Source organism: Bufo gargarizans, chromosome 5 (genome assembly GCF_014858855.1).
Source record: "Bufo gargarizans isolate SCDJY-AF-19 chromosome 5, ASM1485885v1, whole genome shotgun sequence".
Lineage (NCBI taxonomy): Eukaryota > Metazoa > Chordata > Amphibia > Anura > Bufonidae > Bufo > Bufo gargarizans.
In genome coordinates this window covers 124,194,276-124,216,660 of record NC_058084.1, presented here as the reverse complement: position 1 = coordinate 124,216,660, position 22,385 = coordinate 124,194,276, and the positions used below count along the sequence as shown (strand labels likewise).

The 22,385-nt window shown below is 45.4% G+C and overlaps 1 pseudogene; it reads left to right on the top strand.

Annotated features, from left to right (window-relative positions):
- Nucleotides 1-21,780, top strand: part of LOC122939337 — a 37,644-nt pseudogene extending 15,864 nt beyond the window's left edge.
- Nucleotides 21,781-22,385: the final 605 nt, after the last annotated feature.

Sequence of the window (22,385 nt, the reverse complement as noted above, 5' to 3'; positions counted from 1 at the left end):
TCTCATTCACTTGACTGGAACGACAGCAGTAATTACCCTGCAATGCCACTATAATGTAGGCGAGAGGACTCTGCTTTCACTACTGCCGCAGCTCCTCCAAACAGCTGGGGGAGGCAGGGGTGCAGAACGGGGGACCTCAACCAATCTGAAATTTGATGGCCTATCCTGTGAAGTCAAAGTCATGAGTTTCATGAAACCAGAATACCACCAGTGATCACATGAAATGTGAAATGCTCTTCCATGACACTTGTGCGTAGATAATTACCAGCCACACTTTCTATTGAAAGAATGCGTTTGTGCCTTTTAGGTTTTGTCACACGTGTATAAAAGCCAGCCTGAGGAATAACGCTTATGCGTGCCCTTACTGCCGAGCTCACCTATCATCAGAAGGGACGCTCGCTGTGGACATCATGAAGAAGATGAAAACTGTATTTCAGAATTGTGAGGAATGTGAAGAAAAGGTAAGGTCGCAGCAAGAATTGGCTGAGCCTTGCAATGTAAGATACGGCTGGTGTTTCAGATATTCAGCTGAGGTTCGTGCAGTCTGTTCTCATATAGGTAGTCTTTTTTCAAAGTAGTCCAGCTAATTTTTGGAAAATTGGAAAACATTATAATACATTTCTTTGTAAATAAATGCATTAAGAAGATATATCTTAGGCTACTTTCACACCAGCGTTTTTGCTGGATCCGGCAGGGTTCAGCAAAAACGCTTCCGTTACTGATAATACAACCATATGCATCCGTTATCAATGGATCCAGGTGTATTATCTTTAACATAGCCAAGACGGATCCGTTTTCTATTGTGTCGGAGAAAACTGAGAGGATCTGTCCCCATTAACTTGCATTGTGTGTCATGACGGATGCGTTTTGCTCTGCATCTTATGACTTATCTCTGGTATGAGAACGGAACGGAATGCATTTTGGAGCACTCCGTTCTGTTCAGTTACGTTTTGTCCCGATTGACAATGAATGGGGACAAGACGGAAGCGTTTTTTTCTGTTATTGAGAACCTCTGGCGGATCTCAATACCGGAAAATAGAAATGCTAGTGTAAAAGTAGCCTTAATGACAAATGATGAGATGTACTTGGGGTTTATACACATTCGGGTCACATTATTCTATTCACCACCTAATATCCAGAGTAACCGCGATGTGCATCAGGGACAGCAGCTAGACGGGCTGGGAGTGACTGAATCAGGTCCTGGTAGGGCGTCACCGATATCTAGAGCTATGCTGACGGCAGTGCATCCCACGGCTGCTGGATGTTACATAGGGGGAGGATCTGTAGGGCAAACACGACGATCAGGTGGTCCCACAGATGCTCAATTGGGTTCAAGTGTGGGGAATTAGTGGGCCTTGGAAGTCTTGATCATGCTCTTCCAACCAATGCCAGACATTTCTAGACGTGTGACATGTCACATTGTGTTGCTGGAAGATCCCATCTGCCCCAGGGAAGACAATCCGCATGTATGGGTGTATGTGATCAGCAAGGATGGATTCATACACAAATCGGTTGAGATTGCCCTCCACAAGTATGAGCAGGCCCAGAGAATGCCACAAAAACAGCTGCACTCTGCCGACGTCGAAAGTAGGACGTGTTCGAGGAAAAGACCAGGTACATTGTTAGAAACCTTTCTCACAATTAACTTTTTTTTTACTTTTTTTACCGGTGCACAGGATATATGATAAATGTCTGATCGTTGGGGCACTAGAACGGGGTTCCCTGTCACTGTACAGTTGCAGTGAGGAGGAGTTTGAATGGAGTGGCATTTGAGCATGGCACCGCTCCATTTAATGTCCATGGGGTTGATGGTACAGTGCTCGGCTCTTTCTTACAACCCCTTAGACCTAGATAAATGGTAAACGTCTAATGTGGGGAATCCCCATAATATACACAAGCAAGAGCAAATTGTTTGGTAAAATAACAACTACCTGAAATGCACAAAGACAAGTATAACTTGTAATATGCTTTGCACCAGGCAGTTAAAGGGGCATTCCCATATATACATTTATACACAGGATGCGCCATCAATGTGTGATAAGTGTGTCTCCCACAGGGACCCTCGCCTATGGGGTGCATGGGGGTCCCATTACTGCCATTTGACAATTTATGGAGGATCTACCTGCTGACTGCAAGGTCTATGGGATTTACAGAAGGAGCCCAGAAAACAGCCGTTGATTCTCTCCCGGAACTCCCATAGACTGCAGCTGTCGTATTAGTGCCATGTGCAAGCTCCCAAAGAGTGTACAGCATGCTGTATTTACCGCAGTCAGTGAACGGGTACGCTGCAACATAATAAACCGTATAGCTGAAACGCAGGTCCTCATCAAGGTCTCCTTGAGCATCGAAACTTAGTTGAATTCACTTAAATTGAGTTCACTTAAAGGGGTTGTCTGCTTTTTTATATTCATGACCTATCCCGCCGATCAGCTGTTTGAAGAGAACTTATAAGAGCTCTGCCTTCTCTTCACTGTTCGCTGTTGCGGTGGAGAGCAGATGTACTGTAATTACGACTATGGCGTCCCCGTTCACTTCTATCGGACGGCTCCTTCCTGTTCTAGTGAATGGAGACGCCATAGTTGTAATTACACCTGCTCTCCAGTGCAATTGCAACTGCGGACAGGTAAACACTGAGGAGAACACAGAGCTCGTATGAGCACTGCATTCTCTTCAAAAAGCTGGCTGGCGGGAGTCGGACCCCCACCGATCTGATATTGATGACCTATCCTGAGGATAGGTCATCAATATAAAACATTCATCCCCTTTAAGCCCATACAGATTAGTTAAAAGTCAGCCAAAAAGCTACAATTCCAGAGGGATTGGCCCACAGTGTCATGTGTGGTGGCCCCCAGAATATCCTCCGATGGAAGAAATCAGAGGAAAGTGGCATCTGGCATGTTGGATTTCTATATGCTCAATCCTTTGTTGTTCCCAAGGAAGATAAGTCACTGCCAGAGGGTCCGTCACTGGCTTATTCCCCTCCCCCATTGATATAAATATTCATGCATAGCTGAGTGTACGTGCTTACAGTAGAGTCACGAATAGTTGTCAGATGAGCACCCGTGTGACCAGCTCCTCATACTCCTCCCTATCTCTCCCAACGCCCTGATACAAATTCTCGCCTAGTCAAGCATGCATGTGTTCTCATTAGGGGGTAATCGACTTCTAGACATCTCTTCCAACTTCTTATCTCCCCTGAAAGCAAAAGGATTGGGTATGTTAAAATCCAACAGCCTGATCCTTGTCTCCCCCGGCATCTGCCATCTGGGGGAGTTGAAAGCAGATTAGAATTATGTCAGCCGAACATCTAATGTGTACGGGCACATGTCTGAGATGGGCACAACCTGAGTAAGCAATGGCTTGGGATGTGTGGAGTTAAAGAAATGCCTGAGCTACACAATTCGCGTATCTCCCATTCACTGCTGTGGCAGCTACAGAAACAGCGGTGCACAGCAAGCTCGCCCATTTCCTTAATGGGTTCATCCAGAAAATAATAATGACCTATCCTCAGAATAGGTCATCATTATAACATCAGCAGGGGTCCGAGTCCTGGCACCCCCCTCAGCTGTTTCAGGGAGCAGTTGCGCTCACCGGAGCTCTGATGAGCAATGCAGACTCCTGGAAGCTTTCCAAGGACAGCGCCGTACATCGCATAGTGGCAGTGCTTGGTATTGCAGCTCAGCCCCATTGACTTTTCCGGATGACAACCGGAAAGACTGATCCGGTATTGCAATGCATTTGTCAGACTGATCCGCATCCGTCTGACCAATGCATCCGTTTGCGTCCAGATTGCCGGATCCTGCAGGCAGTTCTGGCGACTGAACTGCCTTCTGGAATCCTCTGGCGCAAGTGTGAAAGTAGCCTAACCCCTGAGATGGGAATAATCCTTTAGACTTTGTATATGTAGGTTTATTGTAGACGAGATGAAGTGCATTGGTCTATATATTAAAAATTAAAGGGATTCTGTCACCTAGTTTTACCCTATAGAGCTGCGGACATGCACGGATAGATCTCTGCTAGCATGTCCGCAATATACCTGTCCCATAGCTCTGAGTGATTTTATTTGGTTTAATTTTTATTTTTTTATATGTAAATTATCCAAGTAAGGTGCCCAAGGCGTGGTTACTTACGGTTAAGGAGCCCAGCACGCCTGCATCCCGGAATCTCCTCCTTGCTCACAAAGTTACAGTGCCATAATCTCGTGATGCGCGAGCTAGCGCATGCACAGTGCCGGCTAAGTGTTCGTTCCCTTTGCTGGCATCAGCCTCAGTGAATGAACTGAGTATGCGCTAGCTCGCGCATTGTAAGATTACGGCACTGTAACTGTGAATAAGGAGGAGATGCAGGCGGTGCTGGGCTCCTTAACCGTAAGTACACATGCCTTGGGCACCTTACTTGGCTAATTTACATATCATTTTTGGCTAATCATTTTTTAAACCAAATAAAACCACTCCGAGCTATGGGACAGGTATATTGCGGACATGCTAGCAGAGATCTATCCGTGCATGTCCGCAGCTCTATAGGCTAAAACTAGGTGACAGATTCCCTTTAAGAATATTCTTTCTTCATGAATCCTCTTCCTACTGGATGCTGAACTTTGGCGGTGCCAAACTACCACCATCTTCCTTTAAAAACTCCTTTCGTTGCATGTACGTACATCATGACATCAGCCGCACACAGAGCTCAATGACCTGTAACCCCTTTACTTTGAATGTGGGTGGGCAGCACTATTCACCTGGATGGCAGCATTACATTCATACTGTCGGAATGAGACTGGCTGTAATACCAGACACAGCACCAGGGGGCAGCATTATGTTAGCAGTAGTTTTCTAATCTAGATGTAATCAGTGCAGGTTTTCCGCCTCTGACATCATTTTATACAGCACTATAGTATTCATAAAGAAAATTTGACAGAGCCATTATAAATCAGGGGACTTCAACCAAAGACAGATCACAATGGATTTGTCCTAACACATGTGACATGTCCATGTGAATAGAGCCTCATAGGCGTTATGTTCACTTCCTACTTCATTGTGTTAGAATTTTATATTCGATTCATTGTAGCCTACCAACCAACTTGTGTTTTACCTTTTAGATATGCCTGAGTGAAATGAGAGCGCACTTAAATATGTGTCAGCAGTATATTAAAAAGTATGGACCGCTTGAAGAATTGGGCGGGACCATGTCCAGGTATGTTTCTTTGTGAGGTGGCATGGCGTGATCTTTGTGTCATGCCCTTATTTAAATCGAGTTTTAACTTGGGAGTTTATAAAGAAAAATAACTGAAAAATGTGTGACCTAACAGCAAACGTTGTGCGATTTAAATATATTGTGTGTTTGAGAACAGTTGACATTTAGATGCCTTTTAATGTAAAATCTTTAATGGCAAAGTTTTCACATGTGTGCCTTGCCACTTAGCATCCTGCCATATGTCTCAAATAAACTCTGGTTATAACTGTACCCTTTAGCTGCACCTACAGCAAACATACTTCTATAGCAATTCAAGGGTCCATTCACACGTCTGTAGTGTATTGCGGATCCGCAATGCACCTGGCCGACACCCCCATAGAACTGCCTATTCTTGTCCGCAATTGCGGACAAGAATAGGACATGTTCTATTTTTTTCCTGAGCTGCGGACTGGAAGATTGGGGGCGCGCTCCGGAAATGCAGATGCGGACAGCACAACTGTGTGCTGTCCGCATCCATTCCTGCCCCATAGAGAATAAATGGGTCCGCACCCCTTCCGCAGAATTGCAGAACGGGTGCCGACACAATACACGGACGTGTGAATGGACTCTAACAGTGTGCCAGCCAGTGGAGTGCCCAGACAAATTCGCCAGCTAGAGCAGCCACCTACGCATCTCGCAGTCAGAGTGCTGCTGTAATACAATGTGCTTATCTGACCCCACGTACCATGTCAGTCCACATCTAACTCTTCCTCTCTCGGGTAGCAGCACTGGAGAAGACAGGTGGGCATCACAGACGCATTGCCTTCCGGAAATCCTGTCACACTGGCTCCTGGGTACACTAGGGACTTTTGAGAGAATATATGGCCAACCACAGCACAAAGTATAGTTGTGATTATGCCATCCCGCCCCATACGTTGCCTGGTTTACATTGTTAGGACCATGCACAGAAATAGACTGCAAAGTGGTAAAGGGTTTATGTGAAGAAAAGGGGTTTGCTTAACGTTCATAATTTATTTGCTCTTTTGCTTTCTAGAGAAGACACGTATGCTTGTCCTTTCTGTCCTGTACATCTAGAGGAAGACGGCCTCATACAGCACTGCTTCACCTATCACTCTTCAGAGAGCCGGCTGGTGGTAAGGAGTTTTATTACAGTATATAAAAGGCAGTGGATTGCCGGATTATATCATAGGTTTGTGTTCCGTTCATGAGAATTACATGTATCTTATTTTTTTCCATCTCAGTTCTTCTGGTAAATGTATAGACTGATATATATGGCACCTATTGTGCTCAAATAACGGTCTATATGAACGATGGCCCACTCAGCATTTACTCCTCGTCATGTCCTACTACTGGTGGCCGCACATTATATTCTATGGGAGATGAGTAAATGATTGGGTGAGTTTGCTCATTTCTTCCTCATCGCCCAGTAATTGTCATGGAATTTGAGTGTGCATGTCTGGTCATGTGCGCTGCGTGTTCATTACGTGACCAAGACCGTTTTCTTATTTGAAAGTATAAGTTCCGATTGAATGACAGCAAGTAAAGGTAATCTATGTTAAGTAACCAAATGGTGAAGAGTAATGCCTCTTCACGCTACCATATGGCTATTTCAGTGTTTTGCGGTCAGTTTTTCATGGATCGTTGTTCCGTTTTTTTTTTTTGTTTCCATTGTGTTTCTGTTTCCGTTCCGTTTTTCCATATGGCATATACAGTATACAGTAATTACATAGAAAAAATTGGCCTGGGCATAACATTTTCAATAGATGGTTCCGCAAAAATGGAACGGATACGGAAGACATACGGATGCATTTTCGTATGTGTTCCGTTTTTTTTTTTTTGCTGACCCATTGACTTGAAGGGAGCCACGGAACGTGATTTGTGGGCAATAATAGGACATGTTCTATCTTTGAACGGAAATACGGAAACGGAATGCACACGGAGTACCTTCTGTTGTTTTTGCCGACCCATTGAAATAAATGGTTCCGTATACTGAACGCAAAAAACGGCCCGCAAACTAAAAAAAAAAAATGGTAGTGTGAAAGAGGCCTTAAGCAGTACCGGGCTCCTGCAGTGATCTGGACTGATGTATCAGCAGAGGCCGTTGTCTGCGACTGTATTAAGGGCAGGAAGTGGTATGGCCTGAACGGACTGTACACAGGCTGCAGTGACGCAACGCTCTAAACCATAAAGATTAGATTTCATGATTAAATGAAAAAATTAAACTATGCATTATATGCACACCTCATATAATGTTTTTGTAGATGTTTGTTTGCTTCAGGCCTTGTATGCGCTAACGACACTACCAATTCCATCATCATTTTCTTAGAGATGTCCGATCTGTCACCTGATGCCAGGAGGAGACTCCAGTTACAACTCAAGTTCCTCAAGCATCTTCATGCCAGACACTCAATATACTATGAAAACTACATGTGAGTAACAGAATACGCATTCATGTTTCCTGCTTGTTGTCTACTTTTATATCACAGGTTGGCATTAGTTGTTGGCATTTGTGTGATTAACTGTCTTGGGTTCTGTTCACATCACACATCCCTCCACTTACCCATAGACACAAAAGATGGAGGCCAAAAGAGTGTCCTTTTGGTCTCCATCAGGGTGGTTTGTGTGGCCTATGACATATGCTGCTGTGTGCCATGCCGTGGCCTATGTCAGGCCTCAGCTCATAAGTCTCGGAAGTTCCCTGGCGTATACAGCAAATGTCCAAGGGAAATGCAGTGTGAACAGAGCCTAGGCTACTTTCACACTAGCGTTCGGGTTTCCGTTCGTGAGCTCCGTTTGAAGGAGCTCACGAGCGGACCCGAACGCAGCCGTCCAGCCCTGATGCAGTCTGAATGGAGGCGGATCCGCTCAGACTGCATCAGTCTGGCGGCGTTCAGCCTCCGCTCCGCTCGCCTCCGCACGGACAGGCGGACAGCTGAACGCTGCTTGCAGCGTTCGTGTGTCCGCCTGGCCGTTCGGAGGCGTGCGGATCCGTCCAGACTTTCAATGTAAGTCAATGGGGACGGATCCGTTTGAAGATGCCACAATGTGGCTCAATCTTCAAGCGGATCCGTCCCCCATTGACTTTACATTGAAAGTCTGGACGGATCCGTCCCAGGCTATTTTCACACTTAGCTTTTTTTTGCTAATATAATGCAGACGGATCCGTTCTGAACGGAGCCTCCGTCTGCATTATTATGAGCGGATCCGTTCAGAACGGATCCGCCCGAACGCTAGTGTGAAAGTAGCCTTAGCTGGTAAAGTCATGTTATATTATGATCTCTTGACTAGAGTTGAGCGGACACCTGGATGTTCGGGTTCGAGAAGTTCGGCCGAACTTCCCGGAAATGTTTGGGTTCGGGATCCGAACCTGATCCGAACTTCGTCCCGAACCCGAACCCCATTGAAGTCAATGGGGACCCAAACTTTTCGGCACTAAAAAGGCTGTAAAACAGCCCAGGAAAGAGCTAGAAGGCTGCAAAAGGCAGCAACATGTAGGTAAATCCCCTGCAAACAAATGTGGATAGGGAAATGAATAAAAATAAAATAAATAAAAATTAACCAATATCAATTGGAGAGAGGTCCCATAGCAGAGAATCTGGCTTCACGTCACCCACCACTGGAACAGTCCATTCTCAGATATTTAGGCCCCGGCACCCAGGCAGAGGAGAGAGGTCCCGTAACAGAGAATCTGGCTTCATGTCAGCAGAGAATAGTCTGCATGTCATAGCAGAGAATCAGGCTTCACGTCACCCAACAATGGAACAGTCCATTGGCATATATTAGGCCCCGGCACCCAGACAGAGGAGAGGTTCATTCAACTTTGGGTAGCCTCGCAATATAATGGTAAAATGAAAATAAAAATAGGATTGAATGAGGAAGTGCCCTGGAGTACAATAATATATGGTTAAGGGGAGGTAGTTAATGTCTAATCTGCACAAGGGATGGACAGGTCCTGTGGGATCCATGCCTGGTTCATTTTTATGAACGTCAGCTTGTCCACATTGGCTGTAGACAGGCGGCTGCGTTTGTCTGTAATGACGCCCCCTGCCGTGCTGAATACACGTTCAGACAAAACGCTGGCCGTCGGGCAGGCCAGCACCTCCAAGGCATAAAGGCTAGCTCTGGCCACGTGGACAATTTAGAGACCCAGAAGTTGAATGGGGCCGAACCATCAGTCAGAACGTGGAGGGGTGTGCACACGTACTGTTCCACCATGTTAGTGAATGTTGCCTCCTGCTAACACGTTGCGTATCAGTGGTGGTGCAGTTAGCTGTGGCGTGTTGACAAAACTTTTCCACATCTCTGCCATGCTAACCCTGCCCTCAGAGGAGCTGGCCGTGACACAGCTGCCTTGGCGACCTCTTGCTCCTCCTCTGCCTTGGCCTTGGGCTTCCACTTGTTCCCCTGTGACATTTGGGAATGCTCTCAGTAGCGAGTCTACCAACGTGCGCTTGTACTCGTGCATCTTCCTATCACGCTCCAGTGCAGGAAGTAAGGTGGGCACATTGTCTTTGTAGCGTGGATCCAGCAGGGTGGCAACCCAGTAGTCCGCACAGGTTAAAATGTGGGCAACTCTGCTGTCGTTGCGCAGGCACTGCAGCATGTAGTCGCTCATGTGTGCCAGGCTGCCCAGGGGTAAGGACAAGCTGTCCTCTGTGGGAGGCGTATCGTCATCATCCTGCCTTTCCCCCCAGCCACGCACCAGTGATGGGCCCGAGCTGTGTTGGGTGCCACCCCGCTGTGACCATGCTTCATCCTCATCCTCCTCCTCGTCCTCCAGTAGTGGGCCCTGGTTGGCCACATTTGTACCTGGCCTCTGCTGTTGCAAAAAAACTCCCTCTGAGTCACTTCGAAGAGACTGGCCTGAAAGTGCTAAAAATGACCCCTCTTCCTCCTCCTCCTCCTGGGCCACCTCCTCTTCCATCATCGCCCTAAGTGTTTTCTCAAGGAGACATAGAAGTGGTATTGTAACGCTGATAACGGCGTCATTGCCACTGGCCATGTTGGTGGAGTACTCGAACAGCGCAACAGGGCACACAGGTCTCGCATGGAGGCCCAGTCATTGGTGGTGAAGTGGTGCTGTTCCGTAGTGCGACTGACCCGTGCGTGCTGCAGCTGAAACTCCACTATGGCCTGCTGCTGCTCGCACAGTCTGTCCAGCATGTGCAAGGTGGAGTTCCACCTGGTGGGCACGTCGCATATGAGGCGGTGAGCGGGAAGGCCGAAGTTACGCTGTAGCGCAGATAGGCGAGCAGCGGCAGGATGTGAACGCCGGAAGCGCGAACAGACGGCCTGCACTTTATGCAGCAGCTCTGACATGTCGGGGTAGTTGTGAATGAACTTCTGCACCACCAAATTCAGCACATGCGCCAAGCAAGGGATGTGCGTCAAACCGGCTAGTCCCAGAGCTGCAACGAGATTTCGCCCATTATCGCACACCACCAGGCCGGGCTTGAGGCTCACTGGCAGCAACCACTCGTCGGTCTGTTGTTCTATACCCCGCCACAACTCCTGTGCGGTGTGGGGCCTGTCTCCCAAACATATGAGTTTCAGAATGGCCTGCTGACGTTTACCCCGGGCTGTGCTGAAGTTGGTGGTGAAGGTGTGTGGCTGACTGGATGAGCAGGTGGAAGAAGAGGAGGAGGAAGCCGAGAAGGAGGGGGTGGCAACAGGAGGCAAAGAATGTTGCCCTGCGATCCTTGGGCGGCGGAAGGGACGTGCGCCAAACAGCTCTCCGCCTGGGGCCCAGCTGCCACTACATTTACCCAGTGTGCAGTTAGGGAGATATAGCGTCCCTGGCCGTGCTTACTGGTCCACGTATCTGTGGTTAGGTGGACCTTGCCACAGATGGCGTTGCGCAGTGCACACTTGATTTTATCGGATACTTGGTTGTGCAGGGAAGGCACGGCTCTCTTGGAGAAGTAGTGCCGGCTAGGAACAACATACTGTGGGACAGCAAGCGACATGAGCTGTTTGAAGCTGTCTGTGTCCACCAGCCTAAATGACAGCATTTCATAGGCCAGTAGTTTAGAAATGCTGGCATTCAGGGCCAGAGATCGAGGGTGGCTAGGTGGGAATTTACGCTTTCTCTCAAATGTTTGTGAGATGGAGAGCTGAACGCTGCCGTGTGACATGGTTGAGATGCTTGGTGACGGAGGTGGTGGTGTTGGTGGTACATCCCCTGTTTGCTGGGCGGCAGGTGCCAACGTTCCTCCAGAGGCGGAGGAAGAGGCCGAGGCGGCAGCAGCAGCAGAAGAGGTAGCAGGGGGAGCCTGAGTGACTTCCTTGTTTTTAAGGTGTTTACTCCACTGCAGTTCATGCTTTGCATGCAGGTGCCTGGTCATGCAGGTTGTGCTAAGGTTCAGAATGTTAATGCCTCGCTTCAGGCTCTGATGGCACAGCATGCAAACCACTCGGGTCTTGTCGCCAGCACATTGTTTGAAGAAGTGCCATGCCAGGGAACTCCTTGAAGCTGCCTTTGGGGTGCTCGGTCCCAGATGGCGGCGGTCAGTAGCAGGCGGAGTCTCTTGGCGGCGGGTGTTCTGCTTTTGCCCACTGCTCCCTCTTTTGCTACGCTGTTGGCTCGGTCTCACCACTGCCTCTTCCTCCGAACTGTGAAAGTCAGTGGCACGACCTTCATTCCATGTGGGGTCTAGGACCTCATCGTCCCCTGCATCGTCTTCCACCCAGTCTTGATCCCTGACCTCCTATTCAGTCTGCACACTGCAGAAAGACGCAGCAGTTGGCACCTGTGTTTCGTCATCATCAGAGACTTGCTGAGGTGGTATTCCCATGTCCTCATCATCAGGAAACATAAGTGGTTGTGCGTCAGTGCATTCTATAGTCTTCCACCGCTGGGGAAGGGCTAGGGTGGATGCCCTTGGGAAACCCTGCCAGCAGAGTCTTCAAACAGCATAAGAGACTGCTGCAGAACTTGAGGCTCAGACAGTTTCCCTGATATGCATGGGGGTAATGTGACAGACTGATGGGGTTGGTTTTCAGGCGCCATCTGTGCGCTTTCTGCAGAAGACTGGGTGGGAGATAATGTGAACGTGCTGGATCCACTGTTGCCCACCCAATTGACTAATGCCTGTACCTGCTCAGGCCTTACCATCCTTAGAACGGCATTGGGCCCCACCATATATCGCTGTAAATTCTGGCGGCTACTGGGACCTGAGGTAGTTGGTACACTAGGACGTGTGGATGTGGCAGAACGGCCACGTCCTCTCCCAGCACCAGAGGGTCCACTAACACCACCACGACCATGTCCACGTCCGCGTCCCTTACTAGATGTTTTCCTCATTGTTATCGTTCACCACAACAACAAAAATATTATTTGGCCCAATGTATTGAATTCAATTTCAGGCCTTTTTTTTTACAGACACCTAACACTATCTGGCTATCTATTTAGGTACCGTATTACACTAATACAGGCACAGCAGTAACCACAGATTTAGCTGACTATGAATTTGAGGCCTAGTATTTAGGCGCTGGGTGACAGGTATACGTTTTACGGACAGAATTAGACTGGGATATGCACAGTAGCGTGTGTGTGAAGTTATTCAGAATGACCCTATCAGCACCTTGATTCTGATATACCCTTTTAGGGATGTATTTAAAGTAGGCCTGATACAGCAGAAACCACTAAATTAGGAAATTGCTAAATTGGGAATTGTATTTCAACCCAGAACAAAAAATGTGCTTTGACGGACACTAAATAACTTGACCAGCCACAACAGTACAGCAGTAACGACAGATTTAGCTGACTATAAATTTGAGGCCTATTCTTTAGGCGCTGGGTGACAGGTATAGGTTTACTGACAGAATATGACTTGGAAATGCACAGTAGCATGTGTGTGAAGTTATTCAGAATGACCCTATGTGCACCTTGAATCTGATATACCCTTTTAGGGATAGATTTCAAATAGCTCTGATACAGCAGAAACCACTAAATTAGGAAATTGCTAAATTGGGAATTGTATTTCAACCCAGAACAAAAACTGTGCTTTGACGGACACTAAATAACTTGACCAGCCACAACAGTACACCAGTAACGACAGATTTAGCTGGATATAAACTTGAGGCCTAGTATTTAGGCGCTGGGTGACAGGTATACGTTTACTGACAGAATTAGACTGGGATATGGCCAAAAAATAACCACACTATTGATGGTTAAATGCACTTGGTGTGACAGCTTGACCAACCACACTACTGAGGGTTAAATGCACTTGGTGACAGGCGCAGCTTGCCCCTGATGTAGTATATGGCCAAAAAATAAACAGACTATTGCTGGTTAAATGGACTTGGTGTGACAGCTTCACCCTGATGTAGGATTTAGCCAAAAAACAACCACACCATTGAGGGTTAAATGCACTTGGTGGCAGCTTGTGCTGGCGCAACACAAGACACAAAATGGCCGCCGATCACCCCAGAAAAAAGTGACTGAAAAACGCTCTGGGCAGCCTAAAAACAGTGAGCAGTTCAATAGCAGCAGTTCAATCATCCACAGCTGCAGATCGATCACTGGATGGAGTCTTTTGGAGGAGTTAATCAGCCTAATCTCGCCCTAACGTCGCAGCCGCAACCTCTCCCTATGCTGATCAGAGCAGAGTGACGGGCGGCGCTATGTGACTCCAGCTTAAATAGAGGCTGGGTCACATGGTGCTCTGGCCAATCACAGCCATGCCAATAGTAGGCATGGCTGTGACGGCCTCTTGGGGCAAGTAGTATGACGCTTGTTGATTGGCTGCTTTGCAGCCTTTCAAAAAGCGACGAACACTGAACCCGGACTTTTACGAAAATGTTCGGGTCCGTGTCACGGACACCCCAAAATTCGGTATGAACCCGAACTATATAGTTCGGGTTCGCTCATCCCTACTCTTGACCACTCACTGGCTGCAGCAGTGACCTACCTCTGCCAGTGAATGGCTTAGCAGTATATTCCTGTGTGTCAAGGGGCCCCACAGGAGGTAGAGAGCAGTAGGTGCCTGGGAAGCGTTGGTACTGGAGCAGCAGTTTTTTTTTTTTTTTTTTTGAGCCAGCAATTTAACGGCTGGACAACCACTAAGTAGAACATTTTGAAGAATTCGTTAGTGATCGCTTCATGTCACTGATTGAAAATACACCCAAAACCCAAATATTGCATTCGATGTCAGACTTAAGGGGTCGTGGAAAGTAATACTATTATTACTTGATATGGATAGAAGATTGAATTTTATTACAGATGGAATTTCATTTTAAGGGGTTTTCTGAGTGCACAATATTGATGCCCTATCACAGTGATGGCGAACCTATGGCACGGGTGCCAGAGGTGGCACTCAGAGCCCTCTCTGTGGGCACCCGCACTGTGAAAAAAGTCTATGGTGTACCAATATGCCTTAGACTTTTCCTGCCATTCATCAGCGCAGGGTGCACTATGAACAGCACAGGCAGCGCACTGAATGTAGGCAGGCTATTATGGCTAAATTATAAAGTACATGGAATATATACTATATTGAACTATAGTATTCAGGTTAAATTGCCGTGTTGGCACTTTACGATAAATAAGTGGGTTTTGGGTTGCAGTTTGGGCACTCGGCCTCTAAAAGGTTCGACATCACTGCCCTATCATAAGGTCAGCGCCTTTTTTTTTTTTTTTTTTTTTTTTTTCTTGCATTTTCTCATAGGCTTCTCTATAAGAATGTAAACGGTACACAAGTAAAAAATGCATGTATAGAAAATGCCACCCAAAAGTTGCACATAAAAAACCCCCCATAAAATTCATGGTATTTTTACAAGCTACAAAAAGCATGAAGGAAGCCTAGCACTGATCTTGTGTTACTGCACATTATGTCAGTATGATGCTGCAGAGGCACATAGCATTATAAATCATGATGATGTCAAGTCCAGGATCGGAGGCTTACACACAGATTCCTGCAATGGACTTGCTTGTGTGAAACAGCCCTTACTTATTTATACCACTAGATGGCAGTTTAAAATATCACATAAGGCTACTTTCACACTGGCGTTTTGGCTTTCTGTTTGTGAGATCCGTTTAGGGCTCTCACAAGCGGTCCAAACCAGTTCAGTGTTGCCCTGATGCTTTCTGAATGGAAAAGGATCCGTTCAGAATGTCTCAGTTTGCCTCCGTTCAGTCACCATTCTGTTCTGTTCTATCGTACCTTTCATATTGCTGTCCGTCGCCTATTCTCTCTTAAAAACACTTTTATTCCATATGCTAATCAGGTTCTGAAGGTGCCCAGGGGCGGCGTTTATGCGGCCGGTGCCCAGGCTCCACGGCGCTGTTGAAATCAAACCCCTCCCCTTTCACCCCTCTGGCCCGCCCTCGGTTCTTCAGATACCATCCTCCAGTCAATGACAAATCCGGCACCTGCGCACTCCATTACTCACTAGGGCAGAGGCAGCAGAGCGTTTAATGCGCAAGCGCCGGCCCGTACATCCCGATATTTTGGCAGTTTACTTCCGCCGGCTAGATCGGGATGTACGGGCCGGCGCATGCGCATTAAATGCTCTGCTGCCTCTGCCCTAGTGAGTAATGGAGTGCGCAGGTGCCGGATTTGTCATTGACTGGAGGATGGTATCTGAAGAACCGAGGGCGGGCCAGAGGGGTGAAAGGGGAGGGGTTTGATTTCAACAGCGCCGTGGAGCCTGGGCACCTTCAGAACCTGATTAGCATATGGAATAAAAGTGTTTTTAAGAGAGAATAGGCGACGGACAGCAATATGAAAGGTACGATTATAATATGGGGAATGTAATGGATATCATGATGTTTGTGGTGTATAATGGTCATTTTAGGCGAAAGACTCTCTTTAAAGAGGACCTGTCACCACTGCTGATATGCAGCTGCATGCATTCCTCTTGTACCCTAGTAACAATTCTGGAGCATCGATTCTTATGGCTCTATGTTGTGCTATTCCTTTATTATTTCTACTAGAAGCTATGAATGATTTGCTTGCGGTCTCCTATATATTCACTTGTGCTGTTGATTTTATTCAATGTTTGTTGAAAGTACACTTAAAAAGCTGCAGAAAGTACCCATACAGGAGGAGCATAAATAAAATAACACAGTAGCATGAAATATATTGGTGACAGAATTAGCAGATTAGTTTATGCCATCCAGTCCAGCCAAATATTTTGATAAGGCAGCAGACGTAAAAGTTAGAGATACACTTAATATTCCTTACGTACATTGCAAAATGATGCAATATTGTATATTCAGGACATCCATGGCCAACCAACTGTAAGGAGTAGTTTGACCGCCACTTTAAAAATGTCAATTTGATGCAGACATTTTAAACTGTACATTTTGTTGCGACGTGTTCTTACAGTCTTTTATGGTTTTCACCTTAGGATATAAACATAGTGGAAGAGGCACTTATTGAAAGAGTCCTAGATCTTTCTTTGATCCACTTCATGAGACATTCCAACCGCTCCTAAGCGTATTCAGTATGATGTGTAGAAGAACTGCTGATGTACTTTTCTGGTTTACAGATGAAGACTACTTTCAAAATATGGTGTGGTTGGAAGAGAATTAAGCATAAAACATGCGGTATCATAGGTAACTGATGAGTGAATTCTTACTCTTCTGGAACTGCTATATGGCTGGTGCTGGAAAGTAGCAGAGGATGAATGTATCTCTCCAGGTGTTGAGGAACTACAAGTATGCTTAATTGGATTGGTGACTTGTAGTGGCACAACACCTGAATATCCACAGTTTTAGGGTCCATTCACACGTCCGCAAAATGGGTCCGCATCCGTTCCGCAATTTTGCGGAACAGGTGTGGACCCATTCACCCATCCGCGGATTTCGCACTTCCATTCCTGCAAAAAAATGAAACTTGTCCTATTCTTGTCCACAATTGCGGACAAGAAAAGGCATTTTCTATGAAAGTGCCGGCGATGTGCGGTCTGCAAAATGCAGAACACACATTGCCGGGGTCTGTGTTTTGCGGATCCACAAAACACATACGGACGTGTGAATGGACCCTTACAGTTGGAGTAGTACTTTGTTCACATGCTGTATCTCAATCAGACAAGTGTCCTGTTAGTTGTTCATCCCCTGCATCAGAATATGTGTGCTGACACCTCCTCCTAATCTGTAATGTGAGCAACACAGAGAATTAGCTGGCAGAAGTTGGATATACAGAATGACTGGTAGAGCAAGTGTAAGCAAATGGAAGAAGTCAGATAGTGGCACAAGGTAAGTACAGTGAAACCTAATGCCAGCAAGAAGGGTCTAATATTATAGACTATTTCCTAAAATATTAAAATACATTAGATCAGCATTGTGTGTCCACATTGTATGAGGAACCCAGTTGGCATGGTCTCATTCTGATGACTAAATGTATTGTCCTGTTCCAATGAAAAGACAGGCAAATGAGGATGACAGAGAAAATTCAAAGCAATCGGCAACAAAACATAGATGTCTTTCTGCTGACTACTTCATACCACATTCAAAAGATAAAAAACGACATAACCAACCACATAAAATAAAGCGGTCAGTGGGCCTGATGGAGAGATCTGACAATCAATGCATTGAGCATGACCACTAGAATTCCAAAATGTGAGTGGTGTCATGCCGTACTCGTGTGACCGATGACAAAGAAGGGTGTTCGTTTTAAAGGGACACTAAAGTAAATTATATCTACAGCCGCTGTAGTACATATGTATGCTCTTCAAAATATCCACACACCTAATACAAAATACTTTCTTTGTATGGCTGGTCCATACTGTAGTCAGTAGCTTTGCATAGCAGGGGGTATGAGTATACAGCCATTTCAGGGTGAGAAGGAAATAACTGTCCCTTTAATGTATTAATGGTGGCCAAAAAAATCCCTGCCTCTTCGATCTCTGTATTTTGTCATATAATGTTTTTCCAAGTCGTTTCTGTTTTTAGCAGAATCTATTTTATGCTGCTGTTTTATTACTTTTTATTTTATTTTACTCTCACTTAGGCTCCCTTAAAGAGGACCTGTCACCTCGAAATACATTGAAATCCTAAGGCAGCGTGTTATAGAGCAGGAGGAGCTGAGTAGATTAATATATACTTTTCTGGGAAAATATTTAGTAAAACTTGTAGTTTCAGTGACAGATATACACACACAGGGATTCTATCAGTCACTGGTAAAATGGCCACTTGGACAACTGAGCTCAGAAAAATCTGAGATTTAAAGGGTTTCTGGGAATTATTTCAAATGGCTTTCAGCAACCTGTCCTAGAATGTGGGCAGGACTGGTTGCCTCCACTTGCAGAGCTGCCTATGGGGGTGAGGGGACAGGACCTCACTACACTGCTCTACAATAGATGGTAGTGATGCGATCCTGCCTTTGATATGCCATAGTGGCTGAGTAGCCTGACAGGAACACTCACCAATATGTAGTAAATGCATGTGCCAGAGTGTAGTGTGTAATGAGATCCAGCCCCTAACCTTACTAGACAGCTCTGCAAGTGGTAGCAACCAGTCCCGCCTACATTCTTGGACAGATTGCTGGCAGACATTTTAAATCCTAGAGAACACCCTTAAATTGAATAAATTTAAAGTTTTACTAAATATTTTCCCACAAAACTATATCGGTCTGCTCAGCTGCTTCTACTTTATAATATGCTGCCTGCAGATAGTACTGCTTTTTCGGGGTGATGGCTTCCCTTTAAAGCAGTTGTCTAGTTTGGGCAAGAAAAAGGTCCTGCAATAATAAGCTGATAGGCCCTTGTAATCTCTGGAGAAATCCGGCAGCAAGTGTTCATTTAGGCTACATGCACACGACCGTCGTGTGTTTTGCAGTCCGAAAATTGCGGATCTGCAAAACACGGATGGAGTCCGTTTGCATTCCCACATTTGCGAAACAGCACGGACAGCCATTGATATAACTTCCTATTCTTGTCCGCAAAACGGACAAGAATAGGACAGGTTATATAATTTTTGCGGACCACGGAACAGGGCCATCTTTTGCGGCCCCATTGAAGTGAATGGGTCCGCATCCAAGCCACAAAAACTGCTTCTCGGATGCGGACCAAAACAATGGTCGTGTGCATGAGGCCTAACCCTGCAAAACCACCACAGGGGAAATGAAGCATTACACACTTCTCGTTCAAATCACTTGGCTGTCCGTGCAGTGCATGGACATGCTAGATTCCCCAAAGGTGCTCCTTGTAGCTGCTCCGCACCCACGCTAATAAATGAGGGTCAGGACTCTGTGGTGTCCCTCTATAAATTGTACTGAAAATGAGTTTCCTAAACCACATAGCCTTTTTTTTAAATATGGCCTATATATCCCTTTTCACATGCCATTGGTCAGTGGAATGACTCTCCTATTGTGTTCTGAGTACTGCTTTATTGCTTCATTATTTTAATTACATAATTGATATGTATTTATATTTATACTCTTCTATTATTGATATAGCAATATCACATTCACGAAACTAATATGGCCATACCTAACTTTATGTAATGGTAGTGTTTGAGCACTGGTGTATCCGCACTTCTCTCAACTGCAAACATTTAAATTATTATGTAGGACTAGTATTCAATGTATATTTTTATCTCAAGGGTGCATTGTGTGTATATTCACCCTTCTTTTACTGTTATTGCTGTTGAATCTGATTCCACAATGCATCCCAGTCACAAGACTGAAGAATGTCAGAAAAGCCCAAAGTGCTTCCTGGAAACATTGGGGAAAATTAAAGGGGTTATCCGATAATTAATATTGATGACCTATCCTCAGGATAGGTCATCAGTATCAGATTGACTGGGGTCCAACTCTTTCTAAGCCATGTGACGTCACCGTAGATCAGTAACATGGCCTAGTTGCAGTCAGTGGGGCTGAGCTGTATTACAAAGCTCAGCCTCTATATGATGTACGGCGCTGTGCCTGCTAAGAGCCTCGGAGAACACTGCGCCTCCCAAAACAGTCCCTTTTAAGTGTGACGTTTTATACGCCGGTTTTAGGGTACATTCACACGATCGTATTATTTTATCTGCATCCGTTCTGCATTTTGCGGAATAGATGTGGATCCATTCATTTCTATGGGTAAATTAAAATGTGCGGATAACGTTCAGTATGTTGTCCGCATCCGTGTTTCCGCATTTCTAGTCCGCAAAAATATGAAGCTTGTACTACTATTGTCCGCACAGATCGGTCCGCAGCCCCATTCAAGTCAATGGATCCGCAAATTGCGGATGACATACAGAATGGTTTCTGTATTTTTGAAGGTCTTAATTAATATTTTTTTTTTTCTCTATCTTTTTTTTTTTTCCTTCCATTTTTTTGCGGACCGTAAAAAACGGAAGACATGCGGAAAACAAACGGAAGTAATTTGCGGACCGCAAAACGGAAAGGATTACACACGGTCGTGTGACTGTACCCTTACTGTTTTGCGATGGCTTCAGAAGCGCCACATTTATTAAGAAGGTACCCAATTCTTAATGATTGTGGCACATCATTGGCCGTCTGTATGTCAGATATGCAGGTAGAATCTATGCCAGTCTGGCATAAAATTAGAAGTGTGCTAGGTCCTCTTAGCCCAGGCCACTTTTGTTTTTTGTGGCAAGCAGGCAAAAAGCCAAAAAGTTGTAAATTTATGTGAAAGCTGGGCTAGCATGAACATTTGCAGCGTTTTGATACTTAAAAAAACTTGCATTGGAGTTTAATAAATCTCCTTCCCCCCATTGAGTTTAGTGCACTTGACAGGATGGCATGTTCTTGTTTTTGGGCTCTATAGGCACAGCAAAAAATATTACGGCTTCCATTCAGATGATCTTCCTGTATTATACTGAATCTGAATGGACATCCAGGTTAGTTACTGTGAACTAGTATAGTAAATACACTGTTGGCACTGTGGTACCTTTTGTTGCTTCACTTCGGTCAGCTAATCAAGGCCTTTGATACTATGATCAGGTTTTTAAGGTATAGCATTTATTCCTCAATATAATCCAGGATCTGTCATGGCAGAAGAACTTAGTGTGATTTATTCAAAAAGTGTTCTCCTCCATGGTCCTGGAGTTCCTGCACCTCCAGCTGTGGTCCAGAGATTGGACCTTATGGACCCTTTCTCATAGAATTTATGCAGGCGACTAACCTCTGAAGGTGTGGATGGCTTACTGTGATGTTCCTGCAGCGAAGCCTTCGCCAAAATGCCACGTCGCTAATTATCGACATCTTAAAATGAACTTGTCCTTTCCTGACAGATCCTTTCTCACTTCTCAGGCTATCCAAAGTTTTTATTTTAGGTTGAAAATGACTAAAATAAGCTGAATGCTCTTTTGATTTTTTAATATATTCTGACTGGGGAGCACCAGAGTTGGGCCAATTGATTATAATGTCTACAGTTTTTATAACAGATCATTTAGCTATATGATGATGAGGTATGAAAACACACAGCAGGTAATTAGGACTTGGACCAATATATTCTGCCCTCAGATGGTGCCCTTTGTGTGGCCCGTGTGCCTTAATAACATTATAGTATTGCTACATAAGAAGTTGCTGAGAAAAATGTTTTAATATATGCAAATGAGCCTCTAGGAGCAATGGGGGTGTTGTCGTTACTCCTAGAGGCTCTGCTCTCTCTGCAACTGCCTGGCCCTGTGCACTTTGACAGGGCCAGGCAGTGTAAACGTCCTAATGCATAATGGAGAGGGCACGGCAGTTGCAGAGCTGAACCTCTAGGAGTAACGACAACACCCCTGTTGCTCATAGAAGCTCATTTGCATATATTAAAACATTCTTTTTCTCAGCAGTGCAGCAATGTTTTTGGCTGCCAAGCACACATGAAGCAGGTCATCCAGTTTCACACGTAGAAATCTGCTGCCACATGCCTTTTTAAAATCAAATCAAATTCAGGGAACCTGCATGTTTTTCTATGAAATATTTTGTCGCGCCTGAACTTTTTCAATAATTTTTTTGTGATATTTGTAATATGTTCTGCAACTCTAGTTTTCAGTTTCGTCATTGTAGGACCTACATATGATGAATTACATGTAACACAGTTGATCTGATGTATTACATGGCTGGTGTCACAACTAACGAAGCTCTGACTGTTGTAAGTATCATTACAATTATCAGAAAAACCTTTTGGCTTTTAAACCATAAACGGATACATTGCAACGGGTACATCCACTTTTGTAAAAGCCCTTCTGGCTAAACTATATATATATTTTTTCTTTATTGTTATTTGCATGCAGTTAATTTATGATTCCTATA